Below are 12,076 nucleotides of genomic sequence, written 5' to 3' on the forward strand. Positions count from 1 at the left end.
CGAGAGAGATAGGTTCTTGATTGGTAAGGGGATCAAAGGTTACGGGGAGAAGGCGGGAGAATGGGGTTGAGAAACTTATCAGCCATGATTGAATGGCGGAGCAGACTCGATGGGCCGATTGGCCTAATTTCTGCTCCTATGTTTTATGGTCTTATGATCTTATACCCGACCCTTCAGATACTGAAGCAGTTCATGTCCAAATGCAGCAACGCCTGGATAATATCCAGGCTTGGCCTGACAATTAGCAAGCAACATTCACAGCACACAAGTGTCAGGTAATGGCCAGCTCCAAGAGAGGATCCAACCATCGCCGCTTGATGTTCAATGGCATTACCATCACAAATCCTTCACTATCAATGCCCTGGGGGTTAACATTGACCAAGAACTGAACTGGACTAGCCGTACAAACACTGTGGCTACAAGAGCAGGTCAGAGGCTAGGAGTCGTGCAACGAGTAACTCACCTCCTGACTCACAGAAGCCTGTCCACTATCTGCAAGGCACAAGTTTGGAGTCTGATGGAATACTCGCTACTTGCCTGGATGAGTGCAGCTCCCACAACACTGAAGAAAATGGACACCATCTAGGGCAAAGCAGTCTGCTGGACTGGCACCACATCCACATTCACTCTCTTCACCACCGACATGCAGTAGCATCAGTGTGTACCATCTACAAGATGCACTGCAGGAATTCACCAAGGCTCCTTAGACAGCAGCATCCAAACTCACGACCACTGCCAGCTAGAAGGACAAAGGCAAAAGATAGATGGGAACACCACCACCTGGAAGTTCCCTTTCAGTCACTCACCATCCTGACTCGGAAATTTATCGCCGTTCCTTCACTGTCACTGGTTCAAGATCCTGCGTGAAATGTATTTGGACCGTCTCAACCCAGTTCCTAGTGGATGCTAGTTGACAACACAAAGCTTGCCCCATAATCAGAACTAAAATGACAATCTTGCCAAGAAAGGACAAGAGAATGCTGCTCTGTTAAGTGCAACAAATAAACTTTGGTTCAGTTGGGCTACTGTTCCAACATGAGGCTAAGATGCATTGTAGGGTGGAGTACGATAAGTTTTATTTTACATTTAATTTGTTCTGGCCTTCCTAACAGCACTGTGGGTGTACCTACACCACATGGACTGCAGCGGTTCAGGAAGGCAGACAATCTTCCCAAGGGCAAATAGGGATGGGCATTAAATGCTGGCCCAGACAGCGAAGCCCACATCCCATGAATGATTTTTTAAAAACATTCAGGTTAGCCTGCAAATTATATTGCCTTGTTCTCCTAACCAAATTAAAGCGCTGCAAAGGTCAGTGTCTGGAGCAAGTCTGACGTATTTGCTCAGGTGAGGAACCAGCTGAAACTTCCAATATTGGTTTCCTTAACACCGAGTTTCCAAATGGGAATTGGACAATGGCTTGAAAGTGAAATAAAAACAGGGTTAAGGAGAAAGAGAAGGAAACTGTCATTAATTATAAAGCTCTTTGTACAAAACTGATATAGACAAGATGTGTGGAAGGTCCTCTTACTGAGCTGTGCCATTTGATGATGACATTGTTGATCAGTCTGTCTCCAGCATTCCTAATGAGAACAGCCTAATTCCATTTCTTCAAAACAAAGACCCAAAGTGCTGCTGCATGACGTCACCGTTTAACATTCCAGACAGCTCCATTGGTATCTTTACAGTGCAGAGTTTGTAGAGGCGAGTGGGGTCATATTCGCTTCACGTATGATGGAGCTGCGGTTTGAAACCTGGCAAGAACATTATCCAGGCTTGTTTATTTTAGTGTGAGCGAAATTTAGATAATTAACGTTTGTTGTAAATATGAACACAAGGGTTGGAATCCTGCTGACTAAAGTTTTCACCATTTTTGAATTTAACCAGTTTAATTATCAGTTAAATAGAAGGAAACCCATCCAAATACTCCTGTATTTTCCGATTCCCATTCATTTGTCAGCATTCAGGAAATTTGCTTTCGGAAATGGAACAAACATTGAGCCAAGTTGGTGACATCCTTGCTTTCTGGGAGTGTTTCTCCTTAGGCCTCTGTCACTCTCGGTGTATATCTCTGTGTCTGTGATTGTCAATGTGGTTCAGTTCCCTGAGGTGGTGAAAACGATTTTAACGTTGCAAACTTGACTCACATTAGTTGTGCGAATTCATGTTAAAATGTAGCAGAGACAATCATCAGCGTGAAAGATAAAACTGGAGAGTGACCCTTTCTATATATATCCAAAAACAACAACAACTTAAATTATAAAGCGCATTTAACCTAATGAAACCTTCACAAGGCGTTCCCCAGGAGCATTATATAACAAAGTGTGACACCGAGCCTCATATTCGGTCAGATGACTAAAATCTCGGTCAAAGTGGGAGGCTTTAAGAACTGTCTTAAAGGAGGAAAGTATCTATTTCATGTTCCAGCTAACAGCAATGGTTCTTCTCATTGGTGAAGATGTCACTTGTGTTCATCTGACACAGGCCATTTGGTCAGAGAAAGTTGTCTCTGGCGAAAGAGATCGGGAATGAAAAAAAAGTCAAAAGTAGCCTCCATAATCCACCTGTCCAGCTTTATTGGTAGTTACTCTGATGTCCAGTGACTGGGAATCGGCGCTTTCATTTGACCAACAGCGAAAAGAGTGGAGGGTTTTAGAAATTTAAAGTTGCACATGAGCAGCTTGTGGGACGATTTCACTTTACTGTCAATTTCATGTTCCAGCTCACATCAACCGTTATTTTCCTTGGCTGAAGAAGTCCTTTGTGTTGAACCTAAACAGGCAGTTTTGTGGTGAAAGAGATCTGAACTGAAAAACAATAGCTAAAAGCAGCGTAGATAAGCCGAATCGAAAAATGCTGGTGCACCTTCCCTGGTTATCTAGTGGTTAGGATTCAGCGCTCTCACCGCCGCGGCTCGGGTTCGATTCCCAGTCAGGGGTTGTCGATTTATTGAGTTTGTTCGAACGAGTGTTGATTATTCATTAATTGGGAAAGTTTAAAAGCTCCACCAGAATCAGATGAGTGAGAGTTTAAGTTTCGCCTCAGAGCTGGAAATCATCTCACTTGGTTCAAGTGGAGTGAGGGTATTAAACTGATCATAGGAATGTTGGTGTGAGGCAAAATATGGATGGGAAACGTACAAATTTTGCTGCCTACAGTTTGCACTGGCACAAATATCATTCCTGATGTATCAACCAATCACTACTGCTCTTTGAAAGCAGCACGCCCGGCCGAATGGCCACTTTCTGTGCTGTGACTTTCTATAGTTTTATTTTTCCCAACAGCACGAGTCATTCTGCCATTTTGTCACCCACTCGAGTGAGATGTACTTTCTTACCTTGTATTCGGCTCTTTTGAAACCAAAACACGGAGCAAATTCAGTGAGTTTTCTTGTCATTTCCAGCACGAGATTTGTCGAGAGACTACTTAAACGATACATTAATGGTGCCAATCCTTCACTAGAGCTCACTGCGTCCAAAGAGTACTGTTATCATCAGCCTGTTATGCACCTTCTTGCAGTACATCTGCTGAACAATATCAGCTTATCACAGCTCTGCTTTCTTCACATTGAAACCCACTGTGAAAATCAATTAAAAAGCTGAACAACTGGGAGGAGAGTGACTGTGGATAATCGGGACTGTGCACATTCCTGTATCTGGGAGAACCAGGAAGATGAGATCCAGGTGTCTCTTTACCCACGAGTTTTACCCATTCCCACGAACTGACTGTGTCTGCATCAAGCAGCTAATTTACCTGGGAACTGGACAGATAGAGGGAGCTGGAGGCGAGGCAGGGACAGAAGCAGAAAGAGATGCAACATGAAAGTACTTTGAAATTGATGTGTGTCAGTTGTTTTCAGAGATGAATTTCTGCCTTGTAAGTTTGACAGGAGCCGCAGTGATTAGTTGGTGTTTTTTGAAGCAGGAAAATGTAAAAGTAAAAAGATAAAAGCAAATTACTGCGAATGATGGAAACCTGAAACACAAACAGAAAATGTTGGAAAAACCTCAGCAGCTGAAGGGAGAAACAGGTCAATGTTTCCAGTCCGTACGACTCTGTGTCAGAATTTGAAACAGCTACCAAATTGGGGTTCTAACCCACGACCCTGAACCACATGTTCTACCGGCTGAGCTAGCCGGGCACGTTCGCAGCTATCGCATATACCAACTTACATGGATGGTTTTGTTGCTTTCCACCCGATACCTCAGCTTGGTCGGAATTTTAAAGTGTGGAACGTAATCAGCCTACGAATGCCCCAAGGTTGCAATTCATTCCCCTCAATCATCAATAACATCATTCACATCTTCCACTTCTTAGCTGCACCTCTTTCCAAATACTGTGATTGATTTTCCTCAGGATTTTCTTCTGTATTTTATACTTACCTGCTTTGTGTCCTCATTTTGAAATTAGATTCGCTTCAATATCCAACAAAATTGAATTGCAAACCTGACGGACAAACAATGGAAAACAAGTCACTCGGTAACACAAATCCCATGATGCTCGTTTTCAGATTCACAACAGTCAGCTTTTCAATAAAATGAAGGTATTTTACAGTGAAATGATTAGAAAGTTGGTGTGATTTTTATTTGTGACTCACTCACTCGGGAATTCTGTAAATGCTGCCCGGAGGTTTAGTGACATGAATATAATCTACCTGCGTATTCCTGAGCCTGTGCTCGGTGTATTGGGAGGTTTGGCCCGGGTTGGAGTATCTTGTGTCCCAGGGATGGGCAGTAACCCGCTGATTGAAGCTGCAGTCGGCGCTTTCTGCTGGCAGCGGGTGATTGGAGAGTGTGGGGCCGGAATATTGCTGCTTTTTTGCTTTTCGCTGTCTCATTCACTGTGGAAATGAGGAAGAGGGAAGAGTTGATGGGTTTGTTTGAATCCAATAGCTTCACAGATTTCCAGTGTGTTGGATATCGTTTCATGGTATGCCTAATTGTTTTCCCATTACATTTGAAATTAATATTCGAAAAAAAGCCGCTTGCCTGGGAGCTCACTGGATAACAGTGGAGCCGGCAACATTTCTGGAGTCTTGACATTCAGTTCAAGGACCCAATGACAATCAGGAACTGTGTGACAATGAAGGTTGATGGGGAGAAATTAGTGACAGCGACGTCCCGGGGTAGTCTCAAACCACCAACTTTTCGGTTAATACCCGAATGCGCTGACCAATTGCGCCACAGAGACCGATAAAAACTTCAGCCGGGTGTCAGCGAGTTAAAGCTTCAGATTGCTGCGAACGGAATGACAATTGTTCTCTATCAGTTTTACTCTTCCAAAATAAAGGTTGGGACATTCATTGTGGATACATGGAAACAGTCTGACCCCACCCACTGCAGACACATCCCTGTCACCGGGAACCAGCTCTCCTACAACCGGAGCCGTCTCCCTTCGAGCCTTTCGGCTTCTTGTCTGTTGCCCAGTATTCTGATTGTCCCAAAGCCGATATTAGGCTTGAATTCCTGATGTGCAGTAACGATAATCTTTTCAAAGTCTCAGATCAGTTAATTTCACTGAGAACATCAGAGTCAGTGTTCCGGCGTCTTAAAGAAGGGAAAGGTGCCTTGACTGTCTCTGGTCAGTCGGACAGTTCACCCTTCATTCTCCTCGGATTCCGGTTCCCAAAGTCTTTCTGAAGATTCACAAAGCTGGAGACTGGTTTTTCTGTTTTGGTTCTTTCTCCATTTTCCCACCTGCCAACTGACAATATTTTCCGAAATCTCATCTCAATCCTTCGCCGTTCATCATGTCCAAAGATGAGGAAATTCAGTTTGGTGGAGAGATTATAGAGACCGGGATTGTTCTCTTTAAAATAAAGACGGTTAAACGGAGATTTCATGGAGCTGTTCAAAATGATGGGGGTGGGGGCGGTGGGGACGGGCGCTCTCCACTGACGGAGGTCAGTAACCAGAGGACTGGGATTTAAGATAATTAAAGATGGACAGACTTGCATTTTAATAGCGATTTTCCCGACCGGTGGATGTCTCAAAACACTTTCCAGCCAATTAAGTACTTCTTTGAAACAAGAACAGAAAATGTTGGAAAACTCAGCAGGTTTCACTCTCCACAGATGCTGTCAGATCTGCTGAGTTTTTCCTGCATTTTCTGTTTTCCATTCCAGATTTCCGCAGTTTTGCTTTTAATAAAGTGCAGTCATTGTTGTAATGCAGGAAACACGGCAGCCAATCACCGCCCAGGAAACAGCCAAAACCAGGGAAGTCAAAATGAGCAGATAATGTGTTTTTTGTTGAGGGATAAACACTGACCAGGTCACATGGCTGTACCCCACAGATTTTGGTAATGGCTTTGCCCAGTTTTGAACCAGAGACCGTTTCACGTGTTAGATAAGCATGAAAATCACTGCACCACAGAAACAGGAAACAACACAAAGGCCCAATGGGCTTCACTAAAATGTTAAACGGTGACGTCATGCAGCAGCACTTTGGGTCTTTGTTTTGAAGAAATGGAATTCGGCTGTTCTCATTAGGAATGCTGGAGACAGACTGATCAACAATGTCATCATCAAATGGCACAGCGCAGTAAGAAGTCTTTCGGACAATCATATCTGTGTCCATTTTCTACAGCGAGATTTCCAGTTAATCTCAATTTCGTTGCCTCTTTCCATAACCTTTTTTTTTACTCGCTTGCAAGTCATTGTCCAATTCCCTTTTGAAAACTCTGAGTTAAGAAAAACAATATTGACATAGGTGCAGGAGCTTCTGCAGTGCCTCTGAACAGTTTGTGAAAATTAACAAAGTTTCCCTGACCCAATTTCCCCAGCGTTCTCTAATTTCCATTCGTCTGCAAGGATTCACAAAAGTTACAGCTAAAAATGGAAGGAAAACAGTGCGAGATTGGTGTCATTCTTGCTTTCTGGGTGTTTGTCTCTCCTTAGAGACTTGCCTCTGTCACTCTCGTGTGTGTTCCTGTGTGTGTGTCAATGTGGTTCAGTTCCCCATTTTTACCATCCAAACATTATTCACGTTAATTGTGCGGCTTCATATTAAGATGGTAAAGAGAACAAAAGGACCGGATTTAAAATGTACAAGAGAGGTTTTCTTTCTTTTCTTTTACTGGAGACTTTTCAGCTTCTAAGGGTCGGGGCTGTACAAAGTGGAGGATGATGGAAATTGTCACTGAGCAACATTTAAACAGGCAGACACCGAGTCCTTGTGGTCGAGTGGCTAAGGCAATGGACACATCGAGAGAACGAGTTTCTAAAAACAAATAGTCCAAAGTGAAATCACTCGGACATTAGGAACTGTTTCTATTGCTGTCGGGTGCTGCAAGGAACAGGAAAATAAAAGTTCCATCACAAATGTTACAGGAACGGATAGGTTATAATCACCAGGAAAGGCTGAACAGCCTGAAAGTCATTTCTCCGGAAAAGAGAAGGCTGAGAGATGACCTGATAGAAATGGGATGGTTTGTCCCTGCTTCTTCAGCGATTCGAGTTGAAATTTATTTCTTCAGCTGCAGGTTTACATCTTCTGAATCTGCAGCAAACAAACAATGAAATCTTTAGGGATATAGAAAGAATTATTCTGCATTGAGATGGAATTCGTAAAGTCGGATTTTGTCATCTGCTAAATGAATTACTTTTATCAAACTCTCTCTGTCATTAGATTACAACATTGACTGCACTTCAGCAAGATTTCATTGGCTGTAAAACGCCTCCCGTTATCCAGAGTTGGTGAAAAGCACTATTTAAATGTAAGTCTTTCTTTCTCTTCTTTCTTTCTGACTTCAATATGAGTTAACAATCATGTGGAATGGTGATGTGTATCTGTTCCCAGTGTCTACTCCACTCTCTGTCTCTATCTGTCTCCCTTTGCCTCTGTATATCAGCCTCGCTCTCTTTCACTCTCTCAGTCTCTGTCTGTGTCTCTATCTCTGTTCACTCTTGTGCTCGTTGTTCCTTCTATTCTCTCGCTGTCTGTGCGCAACCAAGATTCACTGGATTGATTCCTGAGATGAGACGATTGTCCTAGGAGGAGAGATTAAGTGGGATGAGTCTGTTCTCTCTGGAGTTTAGAATAATGAGAGGTGATCTCATTGAACAGTCTGACATTCTGAGCCAGCTTGACAGTGAACATGCGGAGAGGCTGTTTCCCCCTGGCTGGAGTGTCTAGAACTGGGCTCACATTCTCCAGATAATGTGTCAGCCGTTTAGGACTGAGGTGAGGAGACATTTCTTCATTCAAATATTTGTGAACCTTTGGAATTCTGTAGCCAAGAGGTCTGTGGATCCTCAGCCGATGAGTATATTGAAGGCTGAGATGTTAAGATTTTTGCTCTTTAAGGGAATGAAAGGGCATCGGGATTGGGTGGGCAATTGGTGTTGAGATTGTGGATCCGCCATGATCTTATGAACTGGTGGAGGAGGCTCGAAGGGGCTTATGGCCAATTCCTGTTCCTTTTTTGATCATTTCAATGTTCTATCTCAGTGGAAATACCATCAAGGCGAAGGGAAACAGCAGGTTGAGCGTGGTAGCCTGGCCGAATGGCCTCAGATGCTGGATTCAGATTTCAGTCTCTGTGTCACCACTGCCAAAGTTATATTTGGTTCACCTGTGAGTCACTTTGGCTGCTCTCTTCTGACGAAAAAGTGCCAGCACAAAGTGAATGCGGGAGTGTATTGGGCTTAATTTTAACTGGAAGAAGGAGGAGAAGCAAAACAAATATTTATTGATTTTATGAGAATGCATTCCTGGTTTTAACTATCTGTCTACAGTGTGAATTATCGGTTACATTGAACCAAATCCATCCAGAAACTCGGGAGCTATTTCCGTTAATTGATGAAAAGATTCACGAAATTTCCAGTCGGAAATGGAACAAAAACGGAGCCAGGCTGATGCCATTCTTGCTTTCTAGGTGTTTGCCTCTCCTTAGAGATATGTATATGTCTGTGTGTTTTCCTCTGTGTGTGTCAATGTGGCTCAATTCCCCGAGAGATTGAAAACAGTTTTACCATCAAAAATTTTATTCACGTTAGTTGTACAGCTTCATATCAAAATGTTGTAGAGAAAAATATCAGGATGGAAGATGCAAGACGGGTTTGCAATGTTTGGCATGAGGTGCAGCCATGAAGTAGAGGATTCAGCGAGAAGCTTTCTTTTCATTTAACACGAGATTTGGAACTGGATCTGGGAGATATTTGTATCGGTGCAAACAGTAAAATCTCCTCCATAAACCTACAAGATTCCGAGGAGGCTTGACAGATTAATGTAAAGAAGACGTTTCCAGTAGTGGGGAATCTTGATTCAGTAGGCTCATTTTTGGGATGAAGAGGCTGACTTATCAAAAACGGCGAAACAGGTTAAGCCTTTATTCATTAGAGTTTATAAGAATGAGGTGTGACCTTATTGAAACGGACAAGATTCTGAGGAAGCTTGACAGGGCAGATGTAGAGAAGATGCTTCCACTAGTGGGGGAATCTCGAACTAGGGAACATAGTAACAGAATAAGGGGACACTCATTTAAAAGTGAGATGCGAAGGAATTCCCTCTCTCAGAGGGCAGTAAATGTCTGGAATTCTCTACCCCAGAGAGTTGTGGCGGCTAGATCACTGAAAGTATTTAAAGAGGAGGAAGTTGGATTTGTAAAATATCGGGGAATTGAGGCCGATGAGGAACTGGCACAAAAGAGGAGTTGAGGCCTGGGGCAGATCAACTATTATCTTATTGAATAGCGGGGCAGGATTGAGGGGCCAAATGGTCGACTCCTGCTCCTTTTCCTTATGTTCCTATGTTCGTTTGAAACGTGTCTCTGGTGAAAGGGGTCGGAAATAAAAGGCAGAGATAACATAGGTAATCCAGGTTGTAAGATTTGTATGCAGCTTCCTTGGTGGTCTAGTGGTCAGGATTCAACTCTTTTACGGCTGCTGCCTTGGGTTCGATTCTCGGTCAAGGGGTAGTAATTTATTGACCTCGTGCAAACTGTAAAAATGATCTTGAATAATTTCCTGATTAAAAGCAAAAAATGCAAGTCATCTGATTCTCAGTGGAGTGAAAGCTCGAGGTTTGCATCAGAGTTGGAAATGTCATTCGGTCGCAACCGGTCGAGAACAAACACAGAGGTGAAGATAAGGAATGAGAGAAGGGCTGTGATCGGCTACAAAGCGCTGACGGTGGTGTACGACAAAATATAGTGGTAATAGGGGAGATTTTATTGTTGACACCGATACAAATATCTCCCAGAACTGCTTCCAAATCTCATGTTAACTGAGAAGAAAACTTGTTGCTGAATCTTTCACTTTTTAGCTGCACCTCCTTCCAAACATTGCAAACTCCTAAGATAAAAGCAAAATACTACGAATGCTGGAAGTCTGATACAAAAACAAAAAAAGCTGGAAAAACTCAGCAGGTCTGACAGCATCTGTGGAGAGGAACACAGTTGACGTTTCGAGTCCGTTTGACTGACTCTTCAACAGAACTCATGAAGAATCATAAGGACTCGAAACGTTAACTCTGTCTTCCTCTCCACAGATGCTGTCAGACCTGCTGAGTTTTTCCAGCTATTTTTGTTTTTATTGCAAACTCCTCCTGCGTCTTCCATCCTGATATTTTTCTCTGTAACATTTTGATATGAAACTGCACAACTAATGTGAATAAAGTTTGTGATAGTAAAAATGTGCTCACCCCCTCGGGGAACTGAAGCACACTGACACACATAGAGGGATACACACCGACATATACACCGAGAGTGACAGAGGGCAAGGGTTTGTATCCAAGGAGAGACAAACACCCAGAAAGAAAGCATGACACCACCTGGCTCCGTTTTTGTTCCACTAGGACTAAAAGTTTTGTGAAAGTTTTTGTGAATGAACGGAAATAGGAAAACCCCATTGGATGCTTTAGTGCTTGGACGGATTTGATTGAATCTAACCGAGAATTAACTCTGCAGACACAGAGTTAAAACCAGGAATAATGAGCAGCGGGGAAACTCCAATGGATTTTCACTCCATCGCCTTAACCAGTCGGCCACTGCAACTGGCCTTATGGACAGGATAATGTTGTTGCTATATAAGATGGCTGCAGCACAGAAGGCGGGCTTTCGGCCCATCTTCTCCGTGCTGGCTGTCTGGAAGATCAAGTCAGCAACTTCCATTGCCGGCATTCTCACAAAAGCAATTAATATTTGCATTGCCTCTTCTTCTTCTCCCGGTTAAAATGAAACCCAATACACGCTCGCATTCACTTTGAGCCGGCACTTTGTCGTCAGAAGAGAGCATTCAAAGTGATCTGCAGGTGAACCACCTAACACTTTGGCAGCGGTTCCACAGAGACTGGAACCTGAATCCAGCGCCTGAGGCCGTTCGGCCAGACTACCTCTCTCAACCTGCTGTTTCCCGTCGTTTTGATGGTTTTCCCACTGAAACAGAACATTAAAAACATCAAAAAAGGAACAGGAATTGACTATAAGCCCCCTCGAGCCTCCGCTACCACTTTATTAGATCATGTCAGATCCCCAATCTCAACACCAATTTCCCATCTGATCCCGATTGTCCTTCATTCCCTTAAAGCCCAAAACTATATCCACCTCAGCCTTCAATATACTCGTCGAATGAGGATCCAGAGACATGTGGGCTACAGAATTCTAAATATTCACAAGCCTTTGAGTGAAGAAATGTCTCCTCACCTCAGTCCTAAATGGCTGACACATTATCCGGAGAATGTGAGCCCAGTTCTAGACTCTCCAGCCAGGAGGAAACAGCCTCTCAGCATGTTCACTGTCAAGCTGTCTCAAAATGTCAGACTGTTCAATGAGATCACCTCTCATTATTCTAAATTCCAGAGAGAACAGACTCATCCCACATAATCTCTCCTCCTAGGACAGCCGTCTCATCTCAGGATCAATCCAGTGAATCTTGGTTGCACACAGACAGCGAGTGATTGGAGGGAACAAAGAGCACAAGAGTCAACAGAGATAGAGACACAGACAGAGAGACTGAGAGAGTGAAAGAGACCGAGACAGATATACAGAGGCAAAGAGAAGCAGACAGAGGGAGAGAGAGCGGTAGACACAGAAAGGAACAGATACACTTCACCATTCCATATGATTGTTATCTTTA

The sequence above is a fragment of the Cetorhinus maximus genome, chromosome 23 (assembly GCF_964194155.1).
Source record: "Cetorhinus maximus chromosome 23, sCetMax3.hap1.1, whole genome shotgun sequence".
In the NCBI taxonomy this organism is placed as follows: Eukaryota; Metazoa; Chordata; class Chondrichthyes; order Lamniformes; family Cetorhinidae; genus Cetorhinus; species Cetorhinus maximus.